Genomic DNA, 14,584 nt, shown 5'->3' on the forward strand with positions numbered 1-14,584 from the left:
CCACCGGCTGGCAGTTTACACAGGTAGCCGGGGAGGAGCATGGTGGGGGACCATTCTTATTTTCCGCCGTGCGTTTTTCACGGGGGGGGGGGCACTCATTCTCCACATCTCCCGAGAGGAGGGCTGTAGCGTGGGTTGCTCTATTTCGCCGGGTTGGGGGGGGGGGCAGGAAGGTGTGCTTGCATATTTAAACTATTCTTTGCTGGTGCTGTTCATTTGGGGTAAAAAAAAAAACAAAACACACTAACTGTAACCTTTACTGCTCTGTTCTGTTTTTTCAACTTAACCAGGCTCAGCCACAGCAACGCGTGGCAGGGTTCAGCTAGTAACATAATAAAATTTTACTTGATAACTGGAGGGAGGACACTAAGGAAATCTACAGCGATAGCATTTAACTTTCAAATGGAAGGCTATGATCAAATGAGAAAAATGGTTAGGAAAAAACTGAAGGGAACAACTGTAAAGGTTAAGAAACATAGAAATGACGGCAGAAGAAGACCAAACGGCCTATCCAGTCTGCCCAGCAAGCTTCACATTTTTTTTCTCATACTTATCTGTTTCTCTTAGCTCTTTGGTTCTATTTCCCTTCCACCCCCACCATTAATGTAGACAGCAGTGATGGAGCTGCATCCAAGTGAAATATCAAGCTTGATTAGTTAAGGGTAGTAGGGGAAGTAACCGCCGCAATAAGCAAGCTACACCCATGCTTATTTGTTTTACCCAGACTGTGTTATTCAGCCCTTATTGGTTGTTTTTCTTCTCCCCTGCCGTTGAAGCAGGGAGCTATGCTGGATATGCGTGAAGTATCAGTTTTTCTTCTCCCCTGCTGTTGAAGCAGGATATGCATTGAAAGTGAAGTATCAGGCTTATTTGGTTTGGGGTAGTAACCGCCGTAACAAGCCAGCTACTCACCGCTTTGTGAGTGCGAATCCTTTTTTCTTCTCCCCTGCCGTTGAAGCAGAGAGCTATGCTGGATATGCGTGAAGTATCAGTTTTTCTTCTGCCCTGCCGTTGAAGCAGAGAGCAATGCTGGATATGCGTGAAGTATCAGTTTTTCTTCTGTTTTTCACCAGTTTTTCACCAGTTTTTCACCAGAGTTTACATCAGGCTTGGATGTCGTTTAAAAATACCATAATGGAAGCCCAAACCAGATGTATTTCACATATTAAAAAAGGTGGAAGGGGGGTCATGTGATGCCATGAAAGAGGACAGAAGCATTTGCTATGCTCTCCGGGGTTCTCTTCTATCTTCATATGATATTTATAATTTGTGTGCCTGTTTCTTTGGGCTTAAAAGAGCGATTCAGACTATGGAGTGTGCACCAGTTTGAAAGAGTGTCTTATCTCAGTTGTTTCTAATCAGGTATGACAACATGGGCGGCTAGAAAGTACAAGGAGATTTCCAAGATGGCAGCTGTGAAAGATAATGATGATGATGCGAGGAGATGGTTCAGTCTTCATCAGACATTGCTTCGATTGTGATAGCAGTGTTGGACGGCATTTTTCTACCCTATCATATCAGGTATCCAGTCCAGACATCTGGTCTCTAAAATTATGGTTTTCAGTCAGTGTTGATCTGAGATAAAGCATCGAGTTTCAGATCTGGACGATAAAGTGACAAAGATGGAAAGGGAACTTGATGACTAGCGCAACAACAACAAATAGTTGGCAGAAAAAGCTGAGGACTTGTGAAAACTATTCTGAAATCATCTCCAGTTAGTGGGTATTCCAGAATTGGTACTGGAGACAACCCTTGGGCTAGTTCTGGAAAAATGGCTTCAATCTGCATTAGAACTCAGCACAATTAATGATCCATTACATATAGAGAGGGCCCACAAGTTGGGACCACAAAAATACCAAGTGGTATTGTGTATTTCCACCATATGACTACAATTGTGTATTTCCACAATTGTTTATTTCCACCATATGACTACTCTGGGTAGTCATATGGTGGAAATACAGACAGAGTAATTTTAAAACAAATGTGCTTTCATCCATAAACGTGTATTGGCACACGAGCAGAGATATGCTGCTGTTTTAAATCGTGCACGCAAGTATAAGCGTATCATTTAAAATACCTCTCCCACGTGTGATCATTAGAAGTGGCTCTAATAAGTGTTGTGGCATACATCTCTGCTAGGGCTTTAGCGGCTTTTATGCACATATGCAGGTGGATTTTAAAACATGCTTGCGTGAGGGAAAAATGTTTTTACAAATAGTCCACCAGTTTGCCCAGTTCATATCTGTTGCGCTGGAGGTTGTCCCTTGGCCTGGTGCAGGACTTTTACGGCCCTCTGGTCGGACCCAGAGAGCGCCTGCCACCAGGAGGCGGAGCACACAAGGAGCTTCACAGATAGCAATCTGTGGTTTCACCAATAGCAATCCGGGGTTTCCTCAGGTTGAGCCCTTGGGTACCCGGACCGCCTGGACTTAGGTGGACCTCCGAGAGTCTCCCAGAGAGGTAGCGAAGAGGTGTGCCCACACAAGCAGAGGTGCGCGGCTGATGAAGATAAGGTTGTCGGAGGCCTCTTGGATGAGACAAAAAGTGAAGGTTCTCCGGGCGAGATAGGCAGCGCCTATAGGTCTGATCAATAGAGATGTGAATCGTGTGATCGATCGTCTTAACGATCGATTTCGGCTGGGGGGGGAGGGAATCGGATCGTCGCGGTTTTGTTTTTGTAAATATCGTGTAAATCGTAAATCGGGGGAGGGCGGGAAAACCGGCACACTAAAACAACCCTAAAACCCACCCCGACCCTTTAAAATAAATCCCCCACCCTCCCGAACCCCCCCAAAATGCCTTAAATTACCTGGGGTCCAGAGCGGGGGTCCCGGTGTGATCTTTTACTCTCGGGCCTGCGGTGCGTTGTAGAAATGGCGCCGGCGCTACCTTTGCCCTGTCATATGACAGGTCAAAGGTAGCGCCGGCGCCATTTTGTTTTTTGTCCCCCGACGTAAGGAGCGTAGGAGATCGCTCCCGGACCCCCGCTGGACCCCCAGGGACTTTTGGCCAGCTTGGGGGGGCCTCCTGACCCCCACAAGACTTGCCAAAAGTCCAGCGGGTGTCCGGAACACGATTCGACTGCAGGAGGTCGTTCCGGACACCCGCTGGACTTTTGGCAAGTCTTGTGGGGGTCAGGAGGCCCCCCCAAGCTGGCCAAAAGTCCCTGGGGGTCCAGCGGGGGTCCGGGAGCGATCTCCTACGCTCCTTACGTCGGGGGACAAAAAACAAAATGGCGCCGGCGCTACCTTTGCCCTGTCATATGACAGGGCAAAGGTAGCGCCGGCGCCATTTCTACAACGCACCGCAGGCCCGAGAGTAAAAGATCACACCGGGACCCTCGCTCTGGATCCCAGGTAATTTAAGGCATTTTGGGGGGGGTTCGGGAGGGTGGGGGATTTATTTTAAAGGGTTGGGGTTGGTTTTTAGGGTTGTTTTAGTGTGCCGGTTTTTCTGCCCTCCCCCTTCCCCTCCCCCTTCCCCCGATTTACGATTTTTGACGATAAATCGGGGGAATTCCTATTGTATCGCGCTTCTAACGATTTTTGACGATTTAAAATATATCAGACGATATTTTAAATCGTCAAAAAACGATTCACATCCCTACTGATCAAAGAGAGTCCGCGGGTAGTATCAGATAGAGATGTGAATCGTGTGATCGATCGTCTTAACGATCGATTTTGGCTGGGGGGAGGGAATCTGATCGTCGCGGTTTTGTTTTTTTTTTTAAATCGTTTTTTTTGCATAGGCTCGGCGGCGCATCCAAGCCCCGGGATGCACCTATGTCCCTGGGCTTTGAAAAAGGGGTCGGAAGGGGGCGTGGGTGTGGTGCTGGTCCGGGGGCGGGACCGAGGCCTCCGGCACAGCGGCTGTGCTGGGGATGGCGCGCTGGCAGCTGGCCGGCGCGCGCAAGACCTGCCTGCCACAGGCAGGTGTAAAAAGTGAAACAAGGTGGGGGGGATTTAGGTAGGGCTGGGGGGTGGGTTAGATAGGGGAAGGGAGGGGAAGGTGGAGGGGAACGGAAGAAAAGTTCCCTCCGAGGCTGCTCCGATTTCGGAGCAGCCTCGGAGGGAACGGGGAAAGCCATCGAGGCTCCCCTAGGGCTCAGCGCGCGCAAGGTGCACAAGTGTGCACCTTGCGCATACCGACCCTGGATTTTATAACATGCGTGCGGTAGCGCGCACATGTTATAAAATCGGGTGTACATTTGTGCGCGCTGGGTAGCACACACAAATGTACCCCGTGTGCGCTTCTTTAAAAATCTACCCCAAAGTATTTGTCTTGAAATGTATGTGGAACTGGCAATGTAGTGAAATGTTATAAATTGTTAAAAGCCATGCAACGCTTTCATACTGATATTGCCATAAGAACATGCCATACTGGGTCAGACCAAGGGTCCATCAAGCCCAGCATCCTGTACCTCTCTGATATCTGCAAAGCTGCAACCTGGAGTTCTCTTCATACCTTTGCAGCTCACTATTGCATAGACAAGGCTGGTACACAAGATTCTATCTTTGGACAGTCTGTTCTACGTAATCTATTCTCAGCGTAATAACCAACATCCTTCTACACCCGCTGGGATATTCAGGCTGCCTGTCTACCAAAGAAGCATCCCTGTTGTTGTGCCTGTTGCACGTCTTTGGGTGTTTTCGGTACATGCGCGGGCATCTTCAGCTTGTTATTCACCCACATGTGAGGACTACCTTCCTGCTTGTCCTGTGAGAAAGCAGATTTGCTTACCTGTAACAGGTGTTCTCACAGGACAGCAGGATGGTAGTCCTCACGAAACCCACCCGCCACCCCATGGAGTTGGGTACGCTTGCGATTTATTATCTTATTTTTCGCATGCTCTTTTTTGCTATACATAAGACTGAAAGGATACCCCTGCTGGATGCAGGGTTATTGCCATGCTGGGCATGCCCAGTAGGTGCCAGTCAAAGTTCTAAAAACTTTGACAAAAGTACTCCGTGATTGGCTCCATCAGATGATGTCACCCACATGTGAGGACTAACATCCTGCTGTCCTGTGAGAACACCTGTTACAGGTAAGCAACTCTGCTATTTTTCACCTCCAAAAGGTTATTTAGCTCTTGGAGTTTTGTATGCCAAAACATGGCTTTTCCTGCAAGCCTTCCCACCAGAAGCTTAACCCACCCCCACCCACACCCCCGATTTCCAAGAATCCTTGCCACAACCCTAACCAATGCCTGCAAACAAACCCTCACTCCCCCAAGCTACCCTTGGTACAACAGCTCCCAAGCTATGAATGCATTCCATTCCTAAGCTATGTCTCCGACATACAAGCCACCCATATTATCTGACACATGTGAGTTAATAATTGTTCCCTGTTAAATATTCTAAATTATACTATAATATGTTCTATGTTCTAATTTATACTGTAAATTGTTAACTGTTCTAAGTTACTCTGTAAAAATAAGCAGCCCATGCCTTATTTGTGTTTCAGATATATGTGAACCGATGTGATATGTCGGTATACAAAAATAAACAAATACATAAATGTTTGATTTCACAGTTTTTGTATTAAAGCATTGTTACCATACATTTGATCATTTTTGTAAGTTTTTAAAATTATCTTTCATATCTACTCTTGCAAACAGGCACACTTCTTTCCCTTCTCATTTAGATCATGATGCTGTTCTCCATTTCTCCTGTTGGAAAGTTATTGTTTGTCCTATATTCCTGTGTTGCATTCTTATATTATTTTGTGCTTGTTATGGTCCATGATGTGACCTATGGACGAGAGCATTTGCAAGCTATTTAAATACAGTATCGAGCGGTAGGTGAGCCGGACTGTGCGTGCGGCAAACGCGGGTGCGCCCGGCACTAACGCAGCTCTTCCTACCGCTCCTTACTGTATCGGCCCGTTGATCACCAGTTTCCTATGCAGTACAGTGTCACAGGTTTATTGAAATCCAGATAGACCATATAGTTTAGCTTATTCAAAACTTTATTAATTGCAAATAATAAATAAATAAAATAAATAAATAAAAATCAATGTGATGTACAATAAAATAAATATAAACAGACAAGGTGGTATATAACTAAAGTTAAAATACAATGTTTCATTGTATAAGCCTTCCAGCGACAGTTTTCAGTTCCATGTAAACTGGTGCGATATGTATCCTGTACAGGAGCATCGGTATAGAAAAGTTAAAAATAAATAAATAAATACAATAAAATAACATAAGATTATAATAAATAAGCATTTATTAACAGCAAACAAACACATCCTCCTGATCTCTGGTCTCTTCATCAAATAAATCAATCAGGTTTGTTTCACAAGATTTTCCCCATATAAAACCAGGTTGCCTTCAAGATACTATACTGTTATGTCATTAATACTACTATCACCTTTCTTGCCACTGTTGTTAAACTAAGAGGTCTGTAGTTTTCCATTTGGTTCTTAATGCCCTTGTAGAGCATTAATACATTTGTTCTTTCCTTTCAACTAAGTTGAACAGAGTTGTGAGCACTGCAGTACAGTTAGCACTTTCTACCACCAAAGCAGTTAAATGGTACAGCACTTAGTGACCTAAGAAGGAATTTCAACATAAACTGGTTGCGTGGCTCATGAACGCTGACCTTCACAGAGACAAACGGTGAAATGGAATACCGGAAATTTATGATGTGACCTTCTCTGAAAGTGCTGATGTTCTTGGCTTTATTAAAAGGAAACATAAGGACTGGTTGGAGTTAAAAAACACAGAGATAGCTCTATAAAGATGCACATATTTCACCATTCATACATTGCTGACAAGTCCCCGGGAAAAAAGGCTCATTACCTCCAAGTTAAGGACAAAGTTCAACCTGACTTCAGCAAATGAGAAACAAATGGTGGGAAAAGAAAGCCAGAGAACTGTAGGAAATAACAGAGGAACATGATATCAAACTCTTCTGTCAGGGTTTCTGGACTATTTTTATTTAGGACCTACATCAAATGGCAGTGCATCTGTTTGTTCAGCAGATGGTGCTAATATCCTGACAGAGAAAACTGAAATTCTCAACCATTGGGCAGAAAATTTAACTTTTCTAAATCTTCCCTCCAGTATGTCTGAAAGCAATGCAGGTAGAGTTGGACATACTACCATCTTTACAAGAGGTCAGATGGCATACCACCTTAGATCTTTAAACAAGGTGATTACATGCTCCTGAAACTTACACAGCTCTTCCAATGTATTTGGAAACATGGGCTTGTACTCTAGGATTTTAAAGATGTATTAACCATTCACCTGCATAACAGGAAAGGTGACAGAACCACCATGTGATCTCTCTGTTATCTATTGCTGGTAAAGTGCAGGCAAGAGTAATTGTCAATAGAATCTTCTGACTCTCTTCCAGTCTCAAGCAGCACAAAACAAGGGTGCGTACTGGCACCAACATTTCTCCATTGTCTTTTCTGTGATGTCCCAGGATTCCTTCTAGGTTAAGGACTGGAACATTCACATCCAGTTGCAGATAAGTGCAGGGTTGTTCAGTGTGAGATGTTTGCAGGCTTATTTTAAGATGTTAGAATTAGTGGTTAGGAGCATACTGTTTATGGACTACTCTGCACTAAGACGGTAACTTTCAAACTGACGTGTGTGCAAATATGCACGTGTTTCCGGTGTGCGCACATGGACGCGCCGATTGTATAACATGCATGGGGTTTAAGGGGTGAATTTTAGTAGGTACGTGTGGGAACGGAATAGACCTATTGTCCAGTTCCTTCCCAGTTTGCTCCAGTAAAGGAACGGACTTCCTAAACCCCCTACCTAACTTGCCTCCCTTTTACCCTACTAACCCCAACCCCTAAAACCCCGCTGATTACCCTGTTTTTAAAAATGTAACTACTTACACGCTGTTCATAGCAGAAGCAAGTTACGCGGTTATGGGATCCTGGCGCGCTAGTGCGCATAACTGACTTCATGGATGCAATCCCAGCCCACTTACACTCCTCCCAGACCCCACCCTGTCCCACCCCTTCTTCTCCAAACCTTTATTATCCACGTACCAGGAGATAGGCATGCGGCTGCGGGTCTCTTAAAATCCGCGCGGCCTGTATGCATCCCAGGAAAATAGATGCCTGAAGAATGCCTTTTTCAAATCTTTATTGGCTGGAGACGCATAAAACAATAAAGGATGCGTCTCCAGCCAATAAAGATTTGAAAAAGACATTCTTCAGGCATCTATTTTCCTATGTTTGCTCACGGCTTTTCTAGATCGCCTACCTTGTTGCTCTGCGGGCATTCCAGTCACATGCGTATCTCCCAGATTTGCCATGCATAGGGCTTTTAAAATTCGCCCTAATTGTCCATTCACTGGATGATATGCATGTTATTACAAACCAGTTTGCTCAGATAGCCAGATGTTTGGCCTTACCATTAGCCTAAAAAAATGAAGGCTATATATCAGCCAGCGACATCTAAGGCCTATGTTGAGACTACAAGTTTCATCAAGGGCACTCAACTCAATGATAAGTGTTTGTGGTTGCCTGGACATAGCCACAAGTTGGGAAATAGCCAGGAGTAAAAAAAAAGAAGCCAAACTCCAGCTGATTCCACACAAACTCTTTATTTACAACCAAAACCAAAAGTACAGAGCAGAGGCCGCTTATCTCAGCAGTCTCGCAACAATCCAATATATGAAGTTCTGTCTTAGGCTGGCTTCCTGCTTTCTCTCTGGGGCCTCCCGACGTTCTGGGCCCTGCCTTCTTATCCAAGTCTACAGGAATCCTCCCTGGCCCAGAATCCCTTGGTAGGCTGGCTCTTAAGGAAGACCAGACCAGATAGCTGTGGCTGGTCCTTTAAGGTGTTCTGAGGTAGATTCTTATACAATTCCTCACATACCACCCCTCTCAGCTAGACCCTATCAGGTCAAACATCCAGCCATGCCTGGGCTAATTCCTGGCTCCTCCTCTGTGGCTTTTGTATTTTGATCTGTGGACAAGCTCTCCTCAAGGTTGTCGTCCTGTTTATATTGTTTATATTGCTGTTTATATTGTCCTGTTTATATTGCTAACCTGTAACATGTTATTGATGCTATTTATCCTTCTTTTCATTGGCACAATTTGGAAAGCAGTGCTTATTGCTATGAACGAGGATGTATCACCTTATTTTTATTTTTACTTTTATTTCAGGGATTGTTTGCCATGTACACCATTACTATGGAATCTGCTATGCTGACTGTTAAGGCATACAGTCCTTTTTAGTTTATGAAGACTTTGGACCGGACTATAGTTCTGTCTCGGCTCCTCCACACCTGGGGGTGATAGGGGAGGGGGGTGGGATGAGGAGGGGACATAGGTTCATCATGTATTGTATAATGCATAATTTCATTATTCTTGCATTCCTGTGTTAAAAGTTTAATAAAACTTTCAATTAAAAAAAAAAAGAAGTCGATCCCAAGACCATCGGGCTTTAAACCCTGTGAGTGTGGTAAAATCATGTCCATCACCGATGGACATAATTTTTGTTATCGCTGTTTGGGGCCTCAGCATGACCAAACTACATGTGAGCATTGTGGCCACATGTCTCCTAGAGCCCAAAGACAGCAGGCTCAGTAGATTCAGGACCTCAGAGTAGACTCTGGAGGCTCCTACGCGTCACCTTCAGAGTCTCACTCATCCCCACGACCATCGAAGACACAGGCCCGATGGTAAGAAGAGCCTCATCCGTAGAACCATCTTTCTCCAGGCCTGGAGGGGACAAGGGATCAAAAAGTGATCAAAGGGGTCGAGATCCATATAAATCAAAGTCTAAGGCCCACCGAGAAAAGAAAAGTCTGAGTTGGTGCGTCGATCGCACCTGGGACATATGATGCAAAGCGGGCTTGAGGACAATGTTACTGCGTCGAAACATCGATGGTCTGAATCAGCAGCACCACTGTCGATGCACTGGACACCAAAGTTGGCACACCCTTCATCGACGCTGACGCAGCCGGGATCGGCGCACAAGGCGTCGAGTGCGACATCATCGATGCCAATGCATACGAAGCTGACACATATGGAGCCAACGCATGCGAAGATGACGCATACGACGCCGAAGCATATAACTTCAAGTTCGCAGCACATCGCATGCCCGATGCAAACTCAAGAGTGGTCGACGCGCAAAGCGACACATACACTAAAACCTGCATCCCACTCGACTCAAGTAGTAAGTAAGTCGAAGCAAACCACACACTTTTCATTAAAGCAGTCGAAATCGACTAAATTGGGATCTAGCCTGACAAAACGGCATAGCATGACTGATTTAATGACCCAGGGATCCCGACATTCGTTGAGTGATCCCATGGAGAAAACTAAAGGTGATACAAGAAGACAGTTCATACTTTCAACAAGTCCGCAATTCTCTAGAATATCGACTTCATCCTTGGGACAAGAGACACCGAGATCCCTTTTTCAATCAGAGGAAGAATATGTCCACATAACATCACACTCCTCTTCTTCATCATCATCACCCTTACAAGTTTGTTCTGACCTGTCGTCGAGTTCCAGACAACAAGATTTGGATCACAGTCTACAAGAACCAGTAGCAAAAAAGAAAAAGGTGATGGAAGAGTTACAACCGCAAAAACGGCACTCAGGTCCTCCATGCTCAGATATACTATTGGCAGCATTGCCATCACTGAGGTCTAAACGGCCCTCAAAACCACATATGCCACCTCAGACCCAACAAGCCTTTTCCCAGCTGTCTACAGCACTCTCAGAATTTTTTGAGACACTGCAATCTACCTTTACCTTGCCACCTTCGCCTATGACTAGCGTACGGGACTCTCTGCTTACCACAAGGGAGCCATCTCTGAAGCGCCCTTTATCACCATTGCTAGAAAAACCTTTGGGCTGTCCATTAGAACCTGAACTACCGTTACAGAGGTCGCCATCACCCTTAACACCTGACTCACCTCAACCATCTCCAGACACATCAACAGGGTACCCTTCAGACCCTCCGGATGATCCCCCTGAACCCTATTCCCCACCAGAAGATTTATCTTACCCAAAATTTCTAGAAAAGATGGGATCCGTCCTCCATTTAGAAATAGTGAAAATTCCAGACCAAGGGTGGAAACACTAGGCCTGTTAAAAATTTTTGATTTACCAGTGGAACTAACTTCTTTACCTCCGCATAAGGTATTGGATGCAGTATTAGAGAAGACATGGGAAACACATTTCACTATTCTCCCAGTTTCAAGAAAGATAGACTTAAAATTTAAAATGAGGCAGTCTGCTTTCTATTCCCTTCCACAGCTACCTCATTTCTCAATAGTAGTGGAATCAGCCATGCAGCGAGCAAAAAAGTCCAAACTGCATGCATCAGCACCACTGGGCAAGGAACACCATTATTTAGACAACTTTGCAAAGAAGATATTCCAAAATGCGATGCTTTCAGCCAGAATACAGCAGCATCAATTTTACATTGTTCAATATTTGTATGAATGCGTGCAGTCAGTAAAAGAATTACTTCCGTCGTGGACCCAATGACAACTTCCATTCTACAATCAGTCCAAGATATGGAGGAGGGTATCCAACACCTCCTCCGCACAATCTATGAGGCATTCGAAACCTTGTCAAGGGCTTCAACGTCAGCCATAGCAGCTAGACAAATGGCTTGGCTTCGGTCAAGTGCAATCTGCAAGGACGTGCATGATAAGTTGGCAAACTTACCTTGCAAGGGAGATAATCTGTTTGGGGATCGTTTTCTGGAACCGGTATCCAATTTAAAAAAACAATCAGTAGCGGTGCAATTGTTGATGAATCCATCCTCATAATCAGCACCGAGACGTTACTTTGTGCCACCTCACAGACAACAATTCCAACGTCGACCATTCTGTCAGTATCCATCATATAGGCCTACCACATATCACGCAACCCAGCGGGTACAACAACAACCACTGCAAAACAGAAGAGGATGTTTTAGAGCCCAACGTACCAGAACCAACAGCCCAATCTTTTTAGTGACACGACCGCCACCACCACAAACAACTCCACCGGGCAGAATAACAGCATGCTTCGTGGAGTAGTCAGCCATAACAATGGACCGTTGGGTTTTAGAACTTGTTCAACAGGGATACCGGCTCCAATTCTTATCCAAGCCTCACCTTCCTCATCTAACGCCCAGAGTAAACAGAGCACACCAAACCCAGCTGGCGGAGGAAATAGCATCCCTACAACAACAATGGGCAATTCAAGTAATTCCTCAATATGCCCAGAACAAGGGATTTTATTCACCATATTTCCTAATTCCCAAGAATTCTGGTGGCCACCGGCCCATTCTAGATCTCTGCGAGTTGAAAAAATGCCTAATCAAGGAAAAATTAAAGATGGTATCCTTAAAAACCATCCTACCCCTTCTTCAACCCAATGATTGGATGTGCTCAATAGATCTGAAGGATGCATATACCCATATCCTATACGCCAATCTTCATGGCGTTACCTGGCCTTTCATTTCCAGGACAAACACTACCAATACAAGGTTCTCCCGTTTGGCCTATCAGCGGCCCCCAGGGTCTTCATGAAATGCATGGCAGTGGTGGTGGCATATCTTCGGCAGAGAGATATACGAATATTTCCATACCTCGACAATTGGCTTTTAGTAGTGTCAAATCCAGAAACGCTAAACAATCATCTTCAGCAAACCATTCAATGCTTGGACCATTTAGGGCTTGTAGTGAATTACCAGAAATCCATGCTAACCCCCACACAGATTCTACAGTTCATAGGAGCTCATTTAGACACCACACGACACAGAGCTTTCCTGCCAAAGACAGGAAATTAGAAATGACACTTCTCTTGTGTTCTCTCAGAACTACGCAGAAACCTTCAGCTTGGCAGATACTCACAGTATTGGGTCACATGGCAGCAGCCATTTACACGGTACCATACACCAGATTACAAATGCGTTGTCTACAATGGGGATTGAAACGTCAATGGAGACAACATTCGCAACCATTAACAGAGAAACCTGCTCTAACTTCAGAGATGACAAAGGACATAGATTGGTGGCTAAACAAAACAATGCTAACCAAGGATGCCTTATTCAGGACTCCCCGCACAACATGGTACTTACAACAGATGCTTCTCGCAAGGGCTGGGGAGCACATTTGGACCACCTACAAACACAGGGACAATGGTCTCCCCAAGAACAGAACCTGCAGATCAATCTCCTAGAGCTCAGAGCAGTATGAAATGCGATACGAACCTTCCTTCCCCAACTGCAAGGTCGAGTAATGGTGTATACTGATTATCAAGTGGCAATGTTTTACGTAAACAAGCAAGGAGGGTCAGGATCATGACCCTTATGCAAGGAGACATTGCTAATCTTGGACCACGCAAATAGTCATTCCATCCATCTTCAAGCAACCTATCTGCCAGGAGTGATCAATATCCGAGCAGACAGGTTAAGCCGAATATTCCTCCCTAACGAATGGTCGCTTAATCAGGAAGTGACTCGACAAATATTCACCAAGTGGGAAAGACCTACGATGGACCTGTTTGCCACAGAAGAAAATGCAAAGTTTTCCCATTTCTGCTCGGTATGGACCAGTCATCGGCGAGTGGCACAGGATGCCTTCCTCATTCCCTGGACAGAGACTCTGATGTATGCTTTTCCTCCAATAAATCTCATCATGAGAACCATACAGAAATGCATATAGAACAAAACTCAATTAATACTGATAGCACCCACTTGGCCCAGGCAGCCATGGTACACCTACCTTCTCAATCTCTCAGTTGAGGAACCAATCACATTACCAAATCATACAGACCTTTTATCACAAGAAAAAGGAATTCTTCTTCACCCAATGCATTCTTCCCTGCACTTGACAGCGTGGAGGTTGTACAGATCCTATTAACAGAACAAGGCATCTCACTGGAAGCACAAGAGATAATTGTTCAATCCAGAAAACCTTCTACCAGAAGAAATTATGGATTCAAATGGAAATGATATTCTTCCTGGTGCACATCCAAAGGACTACATCCCCTGGACTGTACACCAGAAATCTTACTAGACTACCTACACACTTTATATTTGGCAGGCCTAGCAACCTCTTCAATCAGAGTTCATCTCAGCGCCATAGCAGCGTATCATAGGCCTCATAGAGGTCAGCCCATATCAAACCACCCAATAGTATCTCGTTTTCTTAAGGGCCTCACTCACCTGAGACCACCTCTTTCCAAACCTACAGTTCCGTGGAATCTCAACCTAGTCTTAGAACAACTAATGCTATCGCCATTCAAACCGATAGACACGGCCCACCTAAAATACCTGACATGGAAAGTAGTCTTCATAAGAACATAAGAAATTTCCATGCTGGGTCAGACCAAGGGTCCATCAAGCCCAGCATCCTGTTTTCAACGAGGCCAAACCAGGCCACAAGAACCTGGCAATTACCCAGCAAGCAGGGTCAGCAAACTCCAAGTGTTAGCACATTATAGTCCATATCTACAATTTTTACATAACAAAGTTGTCCTTTGGACTCACCCATCATTCCTTCCAAAAGTGGTTTCATAATTCCATCTAAATCAAATGATAGAATTACCAACATTTTTTCCTAAGCCTCATCAGAATGATGGGGAAAAATTATTACACACG

The 14,584-nt window shown here is 44.9% G+C and overlaps 1 long non-coding RNA gene across 2 annotated transcripts in view; it reads left to right on the plus strand.

Moving 5' to 3' along the window:
- LOC115073831 overlaps window positions 1–14,584 on the plus strand; it is a 214,400-nt gene that overhangs the window by 39,132 nt on the left and 160,684 nt on the right. Inside the window, exon 1 of one of the 2 annotated variants that reach the window (XR_003852132.1) lies at window positions 1,416–1,521. The exons of the other annotated variant lie outside the window; for it this stretch is intronic. This is a non-coding gene — a long non-coding RNA (uncharacterized LOC115073831). Of the gene's footprint in view, window positions 1–1,415; window positions 1,522–14,584 lie in introns of those variants that run through there. 2 annotated transcript variants of the gene reach the window in all.

Source organism: Rhinatrema bivittatum, chromosome 12 (genome assembly GCF_901001135.1).
Source record: "Rhinatrema bivittatum chromosome 12, aRhiBiv1.1, whole genome shotgun sequence".
In the NCBI taxonomy this organism is placed as follows: Eukaryota; Metazoa; Chordata; class Amphibia; order Gymnophiona; family Rhinatrematidae; genus Rhinatrema; species Rhinatrema bivittatum.